Consider the following 11,817-nt stretch of genomic DNA (forward strand, 5'->3'; position numbering starts at 1 on the left):
ATACCTGCTGCTGTCAGGACCTTGGATCATGCTTCTATATTCTAGATTTTGGAATGAGAGTTGCTGGCTCTACTCCCATTCTGCCCTTCCCCCAGACATCACAGCCTTTGAGTCCTCCAGATCTTCCTGGAGCCCACCAGCCTTGATATTTCAGTGGTCCCACTGAGCAGCTCAGGGCTGCAGGTGCTGCAAAACCGACCCCTTCTGTTTCTCCGCATTCACGGGTGCAAAGAAAGTCATTGCTCATTAGCTGTGCCAACGGCGGAGGTGGCAGAGAGCAGCAAGGCAGATAATCCAAGGTAGTGGAAAAATGTAAAAATCATCTCTATTTGGCTGTGGAGGGTATTTTTGGACTTACAGTTGAATGTGGGTGTGTGTGATGTACTGGGATTTCACAACACTTCAAACACTGAAGCAAAACCAGCAGGACCTGAATGCTGGTTTTAGGAGTTAGAAAACTGTCTACCCTGTTCCTATTCCTGCTAGGCTGATGGCTCTGTGTCTCAGGCTGACATTTGGGACCAGCTGAGACCTAGCTGCTCTCTGTCTGGGGGTTGGCCCACATTTGCCACTTACTGAGAACTCAGGCTGCAAACATGGATGCCCAGAGGGATGAGGCAGTCAGGAAGGGAGGCCAGCTGGTAGGACACACAAAGAAGTGGCAGGGTAAAGATCATGAGCCCCATCAGGAGGGCACTGCCACTCTCCAGGGCAGCTGCTCCAATGATGACAGACACCATACAAAACACATCTATGAAGAGATTTGGTCCACTGACCACTGGTATGCCATCTACAGCTTCATGGTTCTGTGGGCATCAGGATTGTCTGAAGGACTTGCTGCTTCAGCAGATTCCCCAGCTTCTGATTCAGTGGTTCTGGGTGGGGCCCAAGAGTTTGCATTTCCAGCAAATTGTCAAGTGATGCTGATATGGATGGTTTATGGGCCACACTTTGGGAACCACTACACTGATGATCAGTTTTCTATGGAATGAGGGAACTTTATATCTTCCATACCTTTCTAACACTTGCTAGCTCAAGAGCTAATTGTGTCCTTAACAAGTTGAAAGTCAGATATCCTTGGAAGAAAGGACAGATGCACATTCTGATATGCCAAATATGCAATTAGACTGTCCCATGAACAATATCTCATTTAATCATCATGGTATTGTCATAAGGTTGCATTATTGGCCGCACTTTACTGCTAAAGATCCAATGCTCATCAGATATTAATGTCTTAGTTAAGATCATACAGCCAGGAAATGACAGTTCTGGGACTGAAATTTCCAGGAGGTCTAACTCCAGCACCACCGATTTCCTCAGCCATCAAATTACACAAAGAAATAGGGCCTCTATACAAAATAGTTCCACTTTCTGGGACTGAGCAGAATTGTCTTCACCTTAGGAGACTTTCTAGGTTTCTCCATCAGGAAATATCTCACAGAAGAGGTCAAGAGCCAGGAAATTTGGAGAGGAGAGAATTCTTTGCCTCCTTCCAAAATTAAGGATCAACCAGGACATGGTCCTTGAGTATTAACCTCTAATCTGTGATTCCCAGAAGATAGGCTGGCTTCTTCTGAGGCCCCACGGTAATCTAGAAATGCCATGCTGGAAGCCATTCCTGAACGCAGCACCTGACGCCTAGGAAGACATTCACAGGAGGGAAGAACTAATGTATGCAAACTTGTAAGGGCAGGGCTATGTCTGTCTGGCCCAGTGCCACATTCCTAGCTGCCAACCTAGTGCCTGATGTGTAAAAGACACTAAATTATTTAACAGAATAACAGAACAAAAGGTAGGAATCTTTCTCTTGGCCAAAAGGACTTTGGATAATGTGCTCACTAATGGTTGAATGCATAGACACTCATAAAGCAGCCTTGAGAAGGAAGATGTGGCAGGTGATAATTCTGCTCAAGGTAATTGATCAAAAATGTTTTCCAAACCCATCATGAGTGGAGAAACAAAATTATTAATAGGTGCTCTGAGAGCTGGCAAGAATAATGTCTTATTCACTTCTGAATCCCCAGCCCCGTGTCTGTTGAATGAATGAATATGCTTCTCACCCGGAATGCCCAATTGGGAAGATGCCATACACTGCTGCATGGGTGGTGAAGCTTGGGGACAGGACACTGTCCCCAAGGCTTTCAGAAAACAGCTAGGATATGGGGAGAAGAGCATGGACTGTGGATGAGATGCCTTCAGACCTGAGGCCAGCCACTCCCTACTATGGTAGGAATGGCACCCCTGCCTCCCTTATTCCTTTTATTTTTTTGGGGGGGGGGGGTCTAGTCGTGGGGCCTGAACTCTGGGCCTGAGCGCTGTCTCTCAGCTCTTCAGCTCAAGGCTAGCACTCTACCACTTGAGCCACAGCACCACTTCCGGCTTTTTTTCTTTTTGCTTATGTGGTGCTGAGGAATCGAACCCAGGGCCTCATGCATGCAAGGCAAGTGCTCTACCACTGAGCCATCTTCCCAGCCCCCTCCCTTATTCTTAAAACAGGGTTAATGATAATGGCAGCAACAATGCAATGATAACAGTGACATCACAGACTTGTGAAGCAGATAAAATGCCTGTGAACATAAATCATGAATCGAATCATGAATAGAATAAGCACTCAATGAGTACTTCTTGACCAATGAGTCCCTTGATACATCTGCCATAGCTAGGCCACTTCTCCAATCTGCATAGATTTAAGAATCCCTAACCAGGAACTTCTTCCACTGTCTGACTTGACTTCCTCCTACCACAACTTCAGTCCTCTTATCCCCATGGGAACCAGGAACGGGCCAGAGTTGGTGGCACTCCTCTAAGTATAGTGTAGTTCTCCCCAGCTTCTCCAGGAATCCAGGAGTAACAGGCATTCTGAGGTCATGCACTGTTGTGGAGAGTATATATTGATTTATAGGATGTTCAAGTAATAGCTACTAAGCCAATGGCAATAGGAGTGGCTCTCAGCCCTTCCCCAACATCCTCTGGCATCTGTCACACAAAATAGCCCAGACTGCTACCTTTAGAGTTTAAATCAAATAAACAGCATTCTTGGAATATACCTTGTGGCATATTTTCCATTATTTGTTTCTTTGTTTAACACATAGCCATTGGCCGAGCATTGGGGCACGGGATCCATTTGTATGGACAAGAATGTTCAGATGCCGGGGTTGAGTGCACATAGGTGGCCCAGCAGGTAGCACCAGGAATTGTGTGTACTGCCTTTACTCAGATGGATTCTCTCTGCTCTTCACAGTTGTGTTGCCCATCAGATGTCCCTAGAAATTCAGATAGGTCACTATCATTCCCATTTAACAGATGAGAGGTTGAAGGCCTCGGCAGCAGCTAGAGATCCAAAAGCTCAGAGTGGGAAGTTATCACTGATCTGTCTTCCCACCCTACACCCTCTCTGTGCTCCAGAATATCCTTCTCTCCCCAAGCCAAGGCTTCAGGGCTGCTTCGATGTGGATAAGAACTTGAGGCTGGGCACTTGTACATTATTGGAGATTCCCTTCTGAGATGACTATAAAGATTACAGAGTGTCTTTATAGTTCATTTTGGAAATCTGAGAGCTAGAAATAATATTATCCTAGGGTTTCCCAGAAAAAAAAAAAATCACACACAATACCTATTTGGAGGGCAAGGCAGTATTGAGACTGGTGCAGGAAAGGGAAATGATGGATGTCCAGTACAGCTGGGGCCTGGCCTCCCTGAGCCCAACCTGCCTTCAGGTTACATTTATGTTTTGCTCTTCCATTCTATTACCAGCTTCTTGGTCTGGAGGTGCCAAGCTGCAGAGAGCCCTTAGTTGTCTGAGAGGAGATAGCCAACGAGCTACCAATCAAGGGGGCACAAGCTGGCCCAATTCAGCTTCTACCATGTGAATGCAACCACCCAAGGACAGGCCCACACCTCCCTCTGATGTAGGTATGAGTGAGCACAGCCTGGCAGCCTGTGCATGGTGCCAGAGCCTGCCCTGACCACCCCCCCCCGTCATCTTTGAGAGATGAAATGAGAAAAAGGTGTGCAGAGGGGTATAATTGAACAGAAGGGAGAAAAGAGAAGTGAAAATAGTTAATCTGTTAAGGTCATGAAATGGAGAGGTGGGATTTTTCCTTTTGGTTTATGTTACTGCTGTTATGATGGTGCTTGTGCAATAAATAACATAGGGAAGAGATAAGTGTCCAGAACCTGAACTGAAGTTGCATAATACTGCAAACTTGGTAGGCTGCAGATTCCCCCAGGGGGAGACAGTGTGGTGCCCCAGATGTAGGAGTAAAAGGGTAGGAATGGGAGCATAATTGTGTCTTGACTTCTCAGGGCAAGGTTTGGGAGTGTGGCTGCCACCCTCACACTGCCCAGATTCACCAAAGAGCAAATGGTTGGCTGGGGAAAGCTGGGAGGAAAGGCCCCAAACACACACTCCATACCCCCATCTACTCCCTACAGGACACAAGCTGCTGCAACCAGGAAGGGAGAAGGCTGCAGGCAGCTGGCTGACAAGGAGAGGCTGGAGGAAAAGAACAGGGCATATCACAGCCCCCTTGTCCGGCTCCAGCACACAGATTTTCTTGGGATGATTCCCAACTCAGCCCTCCCAGACAGGTGACAGATAGGTTTTCTGGCCTGGGACTGCACCCTGCCACTTCCCCCAGCATACTCAGAAACACCCACATGCACATGCACTCACTTGCTTGTGTGAGTCCAACTCCACTCACTCCTCCACTGCTTCTCTTCCAACTGTGAGGACACAGCCCCAATACCATCCAGCCCTTCACACCTGCAAGGCAGGGGACTGGCCCTTCTGAGTTTGGGTGTGTGTGGAGGTCAGGTAAGGGCATATGTCTGAGAACCCTTCAAATACAGTGTCCACCAGGTGAGCAAGCATGGAGATTAGGGGTTAGGGCCAAACAGAGAGCTCTAGCTCCAGGCTAGGAGATGGGAATGAAGGAGAGGGGCTTTTAAAAGAAGTACAGTGGCCTCTTTCTGATCTGATATAAAAGCAGCTCTTCTTAAGAGACAGAAAGATGGTCAAGAACTGACAAAGCCCTTCCAGTGCTTAATGAAGCTCTCTCTTTAAACCTGGCCATTGCTGCCAAAGTCCCTTAAACGCTACATTCATGGAGCCCAGTTATAATAACAGCTAATAGACTTACTATATGAGAGCCTGTATCTCTGACTCACCCTGCAACTCAGGCTCTGACCTCCTTCTTTTTCCCTAGTAGAACTGCCTGGATACAGAGTGACTTTGGAAGGGGCATGCTGGAGGGGCACCTGAAATAAATCCTGCACGTGGCCTCTGCTCAGCCCCCAGGACTGAAGGGACACAAAGAAGGAAGGAAGCCATGCCACTTCCTTCTGGAAGCTTTAGCTAAGTGCCCAGAGGAGCTGTGATCTGCAGGCAGCTGTAGAGAACACTGGACAACAGGAGGGGTAGACAGTGTGCTCTGGGGTAATGTAGGATAAGGTAGAAGGCAGCTCTGCTGGGTCGTTGCCTGCCAGGAAAACAGCCACTGCAACTGAGGACAAATACTAGAAGGCCCAGGATGGATAGCTCAATCTGCCTCAATCTGGGCAGGGAAGGAAAGACATGAAGACATGAACCCTGAGCCAGAAGTACCAGTCTTTTTCTTCCTATCATCCTCCCTGTCCAGGCTCAGCCTAAGCCACTGTGATCCTTCATGAAATGAGTGACCCTGGATTCAAATTCAAACCTGGGAATTCCTCACCCCTCAGAATAATTTGCCTCATCTGTATGACCTCTCTATAAGGTCAGTTTTGAAGATGAAAAGATAATGTTTACTAAGGCACAGAGCTCTGTCTGGCATCCAGAAAGCACTCAATAAATGTCATCCGCTGTTTTATCATCATTATTAGTGTTGTGATTATGGAGACCTCCCATCTCTCATTATAGATGCTCACAATGGCCTCCTAAATAGCTTGCTATCTTTCATCTCTCTTCTCCTTGCTGCTTGGTCCTACACAGAGTTGCCAGCATAAAAATCTACAGCAACCAGTCAGTCACATTATTTTGCTGTTAAAATTCCCCTACCAGTTCCCCACTGCCTACACAATAGACCCAAACTTCCTGTGTATTGACCCTTTCCATGTGGCACAAGCTAACTCTCCTGCCTCCTCTCTGGTGATCTGCCCTCCATTCCAACCCCTTGTCTCTACCTCCCAAATCAAGCTACTTATTATGCACTGGCCCAGCTCCCCGAGTATGCCCTCTCCTCCAATGGAAACCACAGGATGAAGGCCCAAATGCCAGCTCCTCTCTGAAGTCTGTTCTGACCCTCACCCAGCTGAAGATTTCCACAGCTGACAGATGGAGCATGTGGTTTTTGTGCTCTCAGCATTCATGTGCAGTCTGGGAAACCCTTCACAAAGTGTGGTCCTTGGACCAGCAGTATCAGCATCCCCTAGAAACTATTCAAAATGAGAATTATTCAAATCTGGAAGTTAGGGGGTGGGGCCTAGGAATCTGTTTCACCCAGTCCTCCAGATACTACCACACTGTTGCTTGAGGGACCACTGATGAAGAGAGATGGATACAGAGAAAGAAGGGACCAGCTTGATCAGATCACTTGGTAGGTAAAAGAATATGGCTACCCTAATGGGACCTGCAGAGATTCTGATTTAATTGAGCTGGGAGAGACCAGTACATTCAAGTTGGTTTTTTTGGTTTTTAAGTTTTTTCCACACTCACAACATTTTATTAGGAATACTTTCAAACATACAAAGCAGTTAAAAGATTGCAGCGTAAACACCTGCCTAACCCGCCACCTGGATTCTATCATTAACATTTTGTTATATTTCCTTTATCACATATCAATCCATCATCCCTCTACCCAGGCACTCATCTATTTTATTTTGATGCATTTCAAAGTAGGTTGCAAACATCATCCACATCAGACAAATGTGTGAGTGATTTAAATGCCCTCCAGGTGGGCACACTGTATAGCTAGGGCTGCTTTGATCCTGGCTGAGAAACTCTGACAGCCCCCAAGTGTTAGCTTCATCTGTGCAAATAGGGATGGTGATGATGATGATGATGATGATGATGATGATGATGATGATGATGATGATGATGATGATGATGATGCCTGCTCTGCCTCCTCTCCCATTGGTATGAGGAAAGAATGAGATCACACTTGAAAAAACCCTTTGTAAAGGATTATACAAGTCAAAGAAAACAAACCCTGACATCAGGTTGGAGAGATGAGTGGCCAGAGTTTATCATTGGGCTGCCAGGTAAAAAAACAAATCTGAATCATAAGCAAAAGACAAAAGTTTAGTGTAAACATATCCCAAATATTGCATTAAGACATAGGTATACTGAAACACTATCCATTGCTTATTAGAAATTCAAGATTTCACTAGACAGCTTATGTTTTTATTTGCTAAGTCTGGCAATCCTAGCATGAAACTGTAGCCTGTGGAGGAAAACAGGGTTGAGACTCTCTACTCAGAGAAGAGCCAGAACTGAGGGACAGCGACCACCCACCTCTCATACTATGTTGGATTTAAAAGTTAATCTCATCCAACACCACCCTACAGAAACATTCAGAATACTTGGCCAAATGAGTAGGCCCTGTAACCAGACCAAGTTGACCCATAAAATTAAGACTTAAACATTAGGGCCCAAAAATGATCACTTGAGAAACTCAATTAAAATGCAGACCTCTAGGCTCCCCTGAAATTCTGATGTTAGTTCTGGTGCAGTGATCAGCAGCCAGCATTCTAACCATCCTTCCAGATGGTTCCAATCCAAGGGCTCCATAGGTGCACTTGGGAAGCTCTGCAGTTGGCACTCCATAAGTATTTGCTAACTAAAGGAATGCCAGAGTGGGAAGGCCTTCTAGTTAAGGCCCCTTCTGCCAGAGCCATCATTAGGGTTCTGTTGCAGGTGTTGTGAGCACAGACAGGGTTTCAGCCCACAATCTGGCCCCCTGGTGGCCATTCTCAGCCAAATGGGCAGACAGATAAAGGAAATAGCTCCAGGCCCAGGGTAAGATTTGTGCCTATACCAACCTTGGCAGGAACCCAAAGACGGCCCCCCTCCCCACGAGCCCCCGCCCCACCTCGGCCCCAGGGCACCCCTCTCTGTCCTGTGGAAGTTGACGGGATGGACGTGCTTGGCCTCTCACACGCCGATGAGATCATGGCTCAGGAATCCATGTGCAGTCGGTTGCCCATGAAAAGAAGCGCTCGCTCAGCTGGGGAGGGGAAGCAAGCAGCTGAATGGGCACAGGCGGGCTGGGAGGCGGGGCACGGGGCTTGGGGGACTTACACAGCATCCCAAATGCCTGCAGCAAAGAAGAAAAATCAATTCTGGGTGGGAGAAGCCCATTATGATACAGCTTGTTTTAGAATGGGCTCCCAAAAGCATGGGTCAATGTTATATTTCTCAAAACCTAACTGCTACACAGGTAACTAGAGGAGGCTGGTTAGGGCTATATCCCAGTGCCAGCATTCTGAGCCATCTCCCCTCACACAAGGCCATGCGGCCCCTGGGAAAACTGTGCCAAGGCCTTGTCCAGGGAAGAGAGACCAGGACAGCAGGTTTTGCATAGAAAGGCATTATCCTCAGCATCTTGCCTGGTGAGGAGTGTATGGGTTCTCAGTAAATATATGTTCTGCTCAATTGGGTGGAAGGGGAAGGTAAAATAAGAGGGGAGGCAGGTGGTAGCTCTTTTTTCAGGCTCCCGGGGCACCTGCTGCAGGGTCATGAAGCTCTGGATGGCTTTATTCCCACCACCCCTGTGTGACTTCCAACATCTTACTCCCTTCCTCCCCATCCTTCTGCCCAGCTTCTTCCCGGCTTTCTTTTCTTTTTTTTTTTTTATTGTGAAAATACCATACAGAGGGGTTATAGTTACATGAGCAAGATAATGAGTACATTTCTTATCAAGCATTGTTGCCTCCTCCTTTGTTTCCCCTTCCCATCTCCCACCCACCCCGCCAAAGTTGTAAAGTTCGTTTTTCGACATAACGACTTGTACATCTCATTGTTGCAATGGGCCCACCTGTATCCCTATTTAAACGATTTGTTTTTGCCCTTCCCCTCCACAAATTATACCAACATCAAATACAGTGAAAGCAAGCTACCCCGCTTTCTTTAGTCTGCCCAATTGTGGATTTCACAGTAGCTGGGAAGGACCTTCACTGAGTGGGCTGTGAGGGACAAAGGTCAGAGGAGCCAGGCGCTGATGGCTCGTGCCCGGAATCCTAGCTACTCAAGAAGCTAAGGTATGAGGATGGCAATAAGAAGCCAGCCCAATCAGGAAAGTCCATGAGACTCATCTCCAATTAACAAGCAAAAAGCTGGAAGCAGAACTGGGGCTCAAGTGGTAGAGTACCAGCCTTGGGGGAAAAGGGGAGTGCAAGTCCCTGAGTTCAAGTACAAAAACAAAACAACAACAAAAACAAAGTAGCAGCGTGCACACGTGCAAACACACACACAGAGCAAAACAGCAACCAAAAATTAATAAGTAAAGATAGAGAATTGAGGCTTCATAATTTGGAAGACAAACAATGGAATAAAATAGGATGGTGGGGCAGGGAAAATCCAAATCCCCAGATCTCTGAAGAAGGGATAAGCAGAGATACCCATAGCTCTAAGGATAAAGTGAACACAAAAAGATTCCCCCAAAGAGAAATATCAGAATCCCCACCTCATACGCACCCAAGGACATCTCCAGGAATCGATACCACTCCACCTGATTCGGACCTTAGATACCAGCTGCACCCCCTGCCCACCCATTATGGACTGCCAGCTATGAACATTTCCACACCCACCCTGAATCTATTCCTATATTTAGCTTATGCCACCTCCGAGGGGAGTTACAAGTTCCATATACGTTGACTACCTGCTGTGTAAATAGCACTTACTCTCATTGTGCTAACGCTGCCTTTTGCCTGCTTCCAGGGCTGCCCTCTCTCTCTTGTTCTGATTCCGGGCACTTGGAGATCAAAGCCACATGGCACTCAGCCACAGCCTCATCAGGGGCAGCGGGATTCATAGCTGGGATGTCCCATTAACGTTTCCTTCCCGCCTAGAATCCCAGTATATTTTCCTTCTCACTGCAGACAAGACAATTGCTTAAAGAAGGAAGTACAGGCTTGAGGCCCAGTGACAACTGCCATGTTTTTTCCAACACCCTCACAACATCAAGCTACCTGGTCTTTCTCCAAAGCAGCACCTGGGGCTAAAGCTTTTACATAAACATTTCCAACAGCTCCTTGAATTTGCTAGTATGTCGATGCATTCCCAATTCCCGATTGTAACTGTGACCTTGTTTTTTCCTAAATGTGTGGTCCTGCATATATTCAGGATCTAAGCAGGAGGGAGGTAACCTCGATCCCCCCTCCCTGGAGAGCCAACACCAAAGCCCTCACACTAGCGAGCTGCTCTCTTCCAGAGGAAGCACAATTGTTATTATTTACATTGTGGTGAAATGCACACAACATAAAGTTGGCCATTTTCACTGTCTTTTCAGTGCACAGTTCAGTGACATTAAGCACATTCACAGTATTATGCTGCCATCGCCACCATCCATCCCTAGAACTTTTTCTCTTTTCTTTTCTTTCTTCTTTTTTTTTTTTTTTTTTGGTCGGTCGTGGGGCTTGAACTCTGGGCCTGGGCGCTGTCCCTGCGCTCTACAGCTCAAGGCAAGCCCTCTACCACTTAAGCCACAGCAGCACTTCCAGTTTTCTAGTGGTTTATTGGGGATAAAGAGTCTTCCAGACTTTCTTACCTGGGCTGGCTTTGAACCATGATCCTCAGATCTCAGCCTCCTGAGTAGCTAGGATTACAGGTGTGAGCCTATGGCACCCAGCAAAACCTTTTTCATTTTCCTTGATACCTTCAGAACAATAACCCCTCCCTCTGGCTCCTAAGAATATGTGCTCTATTTCTGTCTCTATGAATCTGATTCATCTAGGTACCTCATGTAAGTGAGATAGTACAGATGAGACTTTCAAAACACTTATTTCATTTACATTATATCTTCAAGTCCCCTCCATTTTGTTGTATTTGTCACTAAATTACTAGTGGCAGTATTTTTATTTTTGCTCTTACTAGGACTTGGTGATCTCAGGACCCGGGTGCTGTCTCTTACCTTTTTCACTAATACTCTACCACCTGAGCCACACCTCCACTCCTGGCTTTTTACTGGTTAACTGGAGATAAGAGTCTCATGGACTTTCCTGTCTGAGGTGGCTTTGAATTATCATCCTGAGTAGCTAATCTTAGAGGCCACTGGTGCCCATCTTACCAGATTACTTCTTAAGGCATGTCACCAGCTACCACTTGAGGACAAGGTGAGGAAGGAATGGACAAGTGGCACTGTAAATGTGGCACATACTTGGCTCATAAAGGTCAACATGTGAACAGGCACATGAGCTTGCATGGCTTTCCACATGAGCTCCATGGAGCCCATGGAGCTGTTTTCTCTGCCTTTAGGAGCAGTTCTGCCTGGTCACAATGAAAGTCTCAGGCCCCTTTGGGGCCTTGTCAAATCAGGACAACAGGAGATGCTGAGGGAGGGGACTAGCATCACTGTGTGGGAAGATGCAGTCTCAGGGGCCACAGGGGAAAGACTTTTACCCAACCATGGCTCACATGCAACCAGACTACACATGACACATTCCTGGGAAAACCAATAACTGAGAACCCTAATGGGAAATAAGGTTACCACATCCCCAACGGCACAACTAGACTCTGAGATGAAGATCTAACTTATGAACTTGCAATTTTTCTCTCTGCAATCAGAGTTGAAGGTTCTGGAAAAAGTTCCTGAAGGCATCTGGGTAAAATGAGACGGGAAC

Source organism: Dipodomys spectabilis, unplaced genomic scaffold (assembly GCF_019054845.1).
Source record: "Dipodomys spectabilis isolate Male_0828 unplaced genomic scaffold, ASM1905484v1 ptg000017l, whole genome shotgun sequence".
In the NCBI taxonomy this organism is placed as follows: domain Eukaryota; kingdom Metazoa; phylum Chordata; class Mammalia; order Rodentia; family Heteromyidae; genus Dipodomys; species Dipodomys spectabilis.